The following is an 8,785-nucleotide window of genomic DNA, read 5'->3' as shown; positions in this document are numbered from 1 at the left end:
TTAAATTAAAATAAATGTAAATATATATATATATATATATATATATATATATATATATATATATATATATATATTTTTTTTTTTTTATTTTTTTTTTTTTTTTTTTTACATTTATTTTAAATTGCAAGGGTGATGGCTGACTCATAAATAAATCTGCACTCAAACTCAACATTATACATATTATGGGATCAAATGTACTGAACTGGTGACCAGGAGTATTACTTGATTACTAAAATCTTGTTTCTCATTGGAATAGCGCCTAGAGGCATTTTGTCTCAACTTGTTTGCTCTTTGTCAAATGCCACTACCAGATTATGCACGGATGCCTTCAATCTATTTTGCACATCATCTACGTCATGTTTCTGTACAGCTAACAGCTATATTGGCCATAACAGAACAGAATTTAATGACTGTCTGCAGATCTGTGTCTAAAGAATGTGGATTTGTGTCAGCAATCCATGAAAGAAGATTATAGAATTATAGATTACACCCTGCTGTCTGATGTCATCTGCTCATCTCATTCTGAACACATCCTATCCCACTCCCTTCTATCTCACGACTCGTCAGTGAGATATGAGAGGAGACGGTGGGATAGCACAAAGGATGGAAAGGTATCTTAATCTTATATCGAATCAGTGCTCTATCATTCTTGCCAGTGATATCATCAGAGAGCATGCTACCACAGCCCATCTCCCTCATTTCAGATGAGTAACAGACTGCTTCTCATTTTTGATCTGGAGATGAACCACGGCACATACCTGTGATATTAAAGGCCTGAGGTTTTGTAACAGCATGACACATTAATGTGGCATTCACCTTCCAAGGGAGATTAGACATTGTGACTGGCTCATGAAGGACTGGTTGTTTCGACTACTACTCCTATGGGCTAAGGAGAGGAGTGGAGAAATACTGAACTAAAATCCTACTCAAACAATATCCTGCCATATATATACAGGTTGTCTTCCATCTCAGTGATACAAATATGCTGTGCAAGTATGAAAAAACAGCATGGGGGTTTCATCCAGCCTGGGGTGAGAAGCCAGATTTTGTGGATGTGAAATTATGTACAGTTTTCCAGGGCCAGGAAGCATCGTGTGTGTTTTACGTGTGAAACAATGCATCCCAAAGTTGTGAAGTCACATGTTTAAGAACATATAATATTTATTCACATCGGTTATCACCAGAACTAAGGTGACCTTTGCTCTCTATAGCATTTGAGGTCAGGGCATGCTGTACTCAGTTTGACATGGCATAATAATAATATATCTCCTATTACACATCCTCCAGCTGATAGCTCAGGATGTTTGTGTGATGGCTTTTCAAACATATCTCCAGCAAGCTGAATGTTCTCACAGATCATCCATGTGGTTGTTTTTGACCTTTCTCTGCAGGAACGCCTCACAAGCCACAATGATGAGTAATAGAATTCAGCAGGATGCGGTGGGATACCGCTCTCTACTCTAATTAACCCCCTGAAGCATCATGTGCTGCTCTCTGTAGGGTGTGAGACTGACTGCTGAACTTCTTACACAGAAGCCTGCAGGGGATCTCCATTTGCTGTCTGCAGTAATTCAGCCCCTCTTACCCTGATGGTGATGCAGTAACCAGGAGCAAATCAGCCCTTTCTAACAGCTCCCACAATATTAAGGGCATTCCATTAACAAGACTTTTCAATTGTTCCTTGTGTGTTTTTGCATGCAATTGTTATATTTTGTGATAGATGGTGCTTTAAAAACAATGGAACATTAATTTTCTGCTCAATTTCTGCCTTGAATTGGAGGCCTAAAACAAGTTTGCAGTAATATTCCAAGGACAAGTCAAAGGGCATAGGTTTAAATGTAGAAGCATATAGGCTTATCTAAATGCACCAATATTGCTAGTGATTTCTGAGCAAGGTTCCAACATGTGAGAATGTGGCCCAAATTAATTGCCTTGTTATCCAATCACTCAGTGCTGATTGGGTATTTTATCTAATCTAAGAGAATGATGTTGTATTGGCTGTGGTTGTTACAGGGAGGCACATGCAACAGTCACATAGTTAGCTTACATGATCAGTTGAGAACTGTAAAGTAACTGAGATTTGTAATGATACAAATCATGATTTGCACTTATCTGTCAGTTCAAAAATGTATAATAGTGGAATTAGCTCATTGTTACAATCTACTAAGATATTGTAACTCCACAATGTTAGTATTCAAAATCAATGTTTCTAGTCACTGAAAATGTAACTAGTAAGTTTTCTGCAAAAATAGTCAGAATTTACAGTTCCCAAACTGAAAATTACTTTGCAGACAACTCACTTGGAAAGCTAAAATTAATGATTTTCTCAGAAGCATATATAATGACTTAGTAATAGACATTACAAGTTACTTGACTGGTCTGTTGCATGTTTCTCTGTAGTGTATTTTTAACAGACATGATACACATGGTTTTCCAGAAAGAAAAGATCATTGACCGCAAGTTACCTTATGATTTGGTATACTCTTTATAAAAAAAACAACTTGCACTATATATACCTGCTATCATATATTAGCCACTCATTAGCCCTTATTATGTGAACACAGTAAGGAATGGGTACAATAAGGAATGGGCAAGCATCAAGATGGGGAACCTACTTCAATTACTAAATCATGTGAACACCAATTAACATGCTTGAGTACAGCTTCATGCATTTAGGTTGTGTCACCCTAATGACCTTCTTGTGATAGTGATAGGTCATTAACCCATGGTAACCAATCCATTGGTGAGCATCTTTGTGTGTGTGTGTGTGTGTGTGTGTGTGTGTGTGTGTGTGTGTGTGTGTGTGTGTGCATATGTGCTTGAGTGTGTGTGCATTGGTATGTTTTTGATGAGGCATCTTGCACATTGTCTTGACAAACAGTATATTTTCCTCATTCAATATCAAGTTTGGATTAAAAATATATTTAAAAAGTTCAGTGTAATCGGTTAGATCAAAATACACAAAAATAAGCAACAGGCCATTATGCAACCAAGCATTAAAACAAAAACTGAGATGCAAAGTAATCCTGAACCATTGAATATTAAGACAGTTCCTCATAGTTGGAAGAGTACCGGGATGAAATCTGATAAACTTTGCAAAGATAAGGAGCAAGACATTTCTATTAATATCATTTGGGAAATAATTCTGTCATAGATATATGATGGATTTCGCTAGTCCTAGCCTTCACTGTAATCTGCACTCTGTACAGCAGTGCTTTCAGCAACAGCCCCATGGAACAAAGGTTTCTTAGAACTCATAGACATTACACTAAAATGATAAAATGTTTACAAACACCAAGATGAAGAACACACCAATTTGTGGAATTCACTCAAAGATTAAGAAGAGTTCAATATTTCATATGTAAATGTCAGAAAGTTTCCAAGGCCCAGGACACTGTTGTATTTAAAAAGTGATTTACCAGCAGAAATTTCATTCAAGGATCATTGCATATTTTTTGAAAAAAAAAATGTAATACCCGTTCTATGACATTAAACATGATATTCTGACTCAGAGAAAATGAATATCTGCAGAGTGAGGGGCCTTAATAAATCCCTTAACTGCTCTTGCATTACTGATTGAAGTTTGGAGCTGCTGTCACATTTTTGTTGTTTGTTTGTTTGTTTGTGTGTGTGTGTGTGTGTGTGTGTGTGTGTGTGTGTGTGTGTGTGTGTGTGTGTGTGTGTGTGTGTGTGTGTGTGTGTGTGTGTGAGAGAGAGAGAGAGAGAGAGAGAGAGACCATTGTAGTGAAAAACATGAAAGGACACTACTGAATTGGCCATCTATTTGATTCAAATATATGACTGCACTCTAAAATTTGCGCTTGCCTTTTAAACCTTGGCAACAGATTATGTGCAATGTTCCATTGAAGACACTTCAGAAAACTATGGGGGGGGGCAGCTGATATTTTATAGTGACAGGTGTGGCTTGATTTTCGTTTCAGTATTGGAAGCACTGAGAATGCTGCTGAAGAGTTCAAGAATAATTAACCTGTATGAAAGCAAAGCTGTTTCACTGAATAATATGTTAGTTCCACCTGTGTCATTCAGGCCTTCCCAAAATATTCAGGAATTTTAAATGTTCATCACAACTGCGCATATCAATTAAGGACAAAACATTGTCATTTTGTTAACTAATATCACATTAATATCATAATTAGCCTAGGTAGTCATGTATTGCCAACAATCCAATTTTTGTTTTTTGTTGTTGTTTTACTCTTCCTGTGCTCCCCTATGAATGATCATTAAACTTTGGCATCTTGGTAATGGCATATGTCAAAGATATAATTATAAGTAACTCTGTTCATGAAAGTCAATCTGTTCTGGTCCATTAGTGCAACTCTGATACCACTGAGAAAGATGGTAGTAAAGTGGGTAAATGAGGATTTAAAGATGCAGTTTTAAAAAAAACATTCTAAGGAGGTGAAATTTGCTGAATGCCTTGGTGAATTCTGGTCTAAGATAATCAAATACGTTTGAGAGAATTTGGGTTATTTTGGGCGGTGGGAGGTGTTGTGGGAATAAGCACTAGTTTACCATCCAACATGATAAGAATCAGCCACACATGGGCTAACATTTACCAAGCAGTTCCCAGTCTTCTCTAAGGTGAACTTGATAAACAATTCACAGTTAGCCACAAATACAAATAACCCAGCCTTACTGTGTGGGGAAAGGTTTAAGCTTTAGTTCTTTTTTCTTCTGGCACCTTTACAGCGCTCATGCTATTCACCTGTCATCACCTTCCTGGTTCTCGGTGTTCTTCTAAAATAATTCCCCTCTGGGGTGTGACCACAATAATTATGGCCCACCCTGCTATGTTTGAACAGGGAGTGTTTGTTCTGAATGCAACTATGCAAATGTGTGTGTGTGTGTGTGTGTGTGTGTGTGTGTGTGTGTGTGTGTGTGTGTGTGTGTGTGTGTGTGTGTGTGTGTGTGTGTGAGTGTTGGTGCACATGTGTATACATGCACAAGAGTGTGCATAAAAGACCTCAGACTGGTCATTTGAAAGTGCAGCAATGTAGAGGGGAGCAGAGATGAGATGTCTGGAACCATCACAAAATTATTACTGTCACTTATACTTAAACATAAAGTAACACTGTAGTATGAAAAACATTTCTTTCCATTATTTTTTCTCACATATATCAATCTCTTTAAACCAGTCTTCTTTGGTAAGTGAATGCCCCTCTGGCTCTGTTAGTGAGTGTGGGTATGATTACATACATTGGTGACACAATGGCATTCTATCTGGATTAACAATAATGGCAACTCTTTTTACAATCTTTTTATAAACAGGCCCTCCTTATCCATGCAATTTCTGAATTTACTAAACCAATGTTACTTTCCTTGGAAGTTATTACAGGGTTAATATGTAATATGTTTATACAAATTATGATAGTACTGATCTAAATTTAAATGGTAATCAAATATAACTAATGTAACAAATGTAACTATGAACTGCAAATTTACTAAATGTCATCTACTTACAAAATAGATTTTGATAACAATAGGTTTTTAAATAAGCCAGTGATGTTGTCAATAAATAGCTAGGTTAATTCCAGATATTGTGGCACAGATGGCATTTACTGCAGGAAAGCAGACTTATTTTAATTGCACAAGGGTATCCAAGTTAAAATGGGCAGAGTTGAAAAATCAAAACATGTGGTGGCAGCAGCAGCTTTACCTTTGCTAAATACCTCAGACAAATCCTGGTACTCCTCCGGAGCTGAAAAACCTGCAGGCTTGGGACTTTCAACAGATGTGGAAGCAACAACTAGGTGGGGTTTGATAAGACATTTATTAAAACAAAACAATGGCCAAGAGAGAATGTCTGACTTCTCCCATGAAATAACCAGATTGTGATTTTGCAGCCAAGTGTGGCCCAACACCATGGCATGAATAGACTACAAAAAATGAAATGGTCTCTTCATGAATAGCACTACTGCATAGCTTAATGGGAACAGTTCGTGTGGTAATAAATCCAGTTCCAATAGGGCTGCCATCCAGGGAGCTGACCTTAAAAACCGGTGACATAGCAACCGTGCTGATCTCCAGACTCCTCGTGAGCTCCTCCGTTAGAAAGTTTCTGGCAACTCCGGAGTCAATTAAGGCTGGAAAGACAGTAACTTTTACCTTTATGCAAAATTTCTGTCTCTAACACAAACGGTTTGTGAACTGGCAGATAAGACATGTTACTCACAGCCTTGGCTTGCCAGGATTCCTTAGCATGCCTGTTGGGTGCCTCTGTCCTACGTATGTTAGGATAACGAGGGCACTCTTACAAAATATGCCGATTCTCTGCAATAGATACATAGCCCGAGATGATATCTATGTTTTCTTTTCGTAGGGGTTGAGATGCATGTTGTCGGCTAGCATCTCCACTGAAGATGGGCTGTATTTTTGCTGTCCTTTTTTCTTGTTTTTTCTTTTGTCACATAAGAGGTTATCATGACAACTGGACAATGATATAAGCTCCTCAAGAGACTTAGAATCATTCCGTTAGGCTAGTTCTGTGACTAGCTCAGCATTCAGTCCTTGTCTAAAAGCTGTAGTTAAGGCGACATCATTCTACCTGCTACTTGCAGCAAGAGTACAAAATTCCAGGGCATAATCTGCAGCAGTACAACTTAAACAGCATCTCCCTACTTGCCTTGCCCTCTAAGGGGTGATTAAATATGGCCCCAAATTGACTAGTGAAGAGATCGTAGTCTCTGGTCATCTCACCATCTTCGGTCCATACCGAAGCCAGACAAAGGGGAGAGACATTAGTGGTAGATGGAGGAAGCATGACTGACTTTGGAGTCCTCAACTTGCTGGAGGTTAAAGATGCTAAGCGATGGGGGAGTTCCATTACAGAAGGAACTAAAGCTGCAAGTTGCTGGGTCTGTAAGGATAGTTCCTCCACCATGTTGCTCAGAGATGCTGGTTTAACGGCTGGTCATGAGCTGCCAAAATTAATCCATTAATCCATTATTAATCCAAAACCTGCCGACTACATGTGAAGGTGAAGCCTTCTTTCAGATATTGTGGCACAGTGATGGAGTCAACTGCAGTAAAACAGGCATACTTTAATTGCACAGGGGTATCCAAAGATGTAGTCAAAATGGGCAGAGTTCAAATACTAAAATAAAGTTGTATTATCCAAAAATAGTCAAAATATCTAAGATAGCAAAAATATCTAAAATAACAAAAGTCAAAATACCTAAGAAGACAGAATAGAATTAGTTGATACAACAGCTCTAAATTGAAAGGCTAGGCAAAAGAGACTATGCAACGATTGAATGAACAGTATTGTCTTATATAGGGAAATATATCAGGGAAAACAAGACACAGGTGCTACTAAAAATCAGGTGACTTGGAACGAACAAGAAGTTTATGAGTATTGTAGTCCTTAGAGTATTGTGTTCTTGTGGAAGATGTAACAGTAAACACCTCCCCTGTTCCCCCCAACCCATACATGCCGGTAAGCAACTAAAGACACAAGTGAAACATCTGCTCTCTAACATTAGGTAATCAGATGCCACCTTATCTAAATCTGCTCATCACACAAAAAACGTCACAAAGCTAAATGATCCCCATTTTACCAAACCCAACTAGAGAAGAAATCAGAAGCAAATGCTTGTCGGACTGCAGTAGACATGGAGGCCATGCTATCACTGTTACAAAACTTTAAGTCAAGTTTAGTTGCTCATTAACAGGTCTTACCTTGGACTCCAGGGATACTACTTATCCCTTTACCTCTGTTCCCTTTTAGTCAGGAACCTAGAATGTGTGTGTGTGTGTGTGTGTGTGTGTGTGTGTGTGTGTGTGTGTGTGTGTGTGTGTGTGTGTGTGTGTGTGTGTGTGTGTGTGTGTGTGTGTGTGCGTGTGTGTGTATGTATGTATTTGTGTGTGAGTTTGATACAACAGACCATGTGGATCCAACTTTGATCAAAATTTGACAGACATGAACGCTAAAGAGGCAGAAAAAAAAGGGGAAAAAATTATTGCTCTACAAAAAAGTTAAATGGCTGCCACCATTAAAATGTACTTGATGCCTGAAAAGAAATGAGAAATTCAGTGCATGTGTGTGCTGCCTTGCTGTAATCTTCAAATCTTTGGGAGGAATTATTTTGTCCTCCATCTTATTCTAACAGCAGAGTACTAGTGTCCTTTCTGTATGCATCTCAGGTGCAACTGTGGCAGGTGGACTTGTATTCCCATAGGCATACACAGATAAATTTATGCCTCTCCAATGCTGATCCAGGCAGTCCATCTCTTGGCTGCAGAAAATTAGCTTTGAAAGGGGAAGTGATATGGCTCCTTTAGGCCCAGTGCTGAGCTCTGTAAGTCCCCATGGCTGAGACCAGCACCCAGGCTGAAGCAGAAAGGGTCTGCTCATTCAATTGTCATTGCACCTTGAAATGGTGCCAAATCTAAAGGTTCACAGATAAATGAGGCCAAAATATTTCTAAAGGGATCATTTTAAGAGTTTTAAGAGAAAGTTGAAAAATATAATTTAAGCAGTTCTCCAATTCCTCGAAATGTAATTGATCAGTCAAGTCAAATTTATTGTCCAAATTTTGCACCTTAAGGGTTAGCACTGAATGTACAAGTGAGAAAAGGTATTTAAGTAAAATAATAGCTTATAAAACCAACATTTATAATTCACCACATTCAATTTGAGCCCAAATTGTACTACTCTAAACTGCTAGTGGTGAAAATTACAGCATCACCATAATGCAAAAACAACAGCATTACACAGTACTAAGTATATTACCACTCAACTTGGGTAATATTACTATGCATTCCT

The sequence above is a fragment of the Electrophorus electricus genome, chromosome 10 (genome assembly GCF_013358815.1).
Source record: "Electrophorus electricus isolate fEleEle1 chromosome 10, fEleEle1.pri, whole genome shotgun sequence".
Lineage (NCBI taxonomy): Eukaryota > Metazoa > Chordata > Actinopteri > Gymnotiformes > Gymnotidae > Electrophorus > Electrophorus electricus.
The sequence above is the reverse complement of the archived record's forward strand: the minus strand, read 5'-3'. Positions refer to the sequence as shown.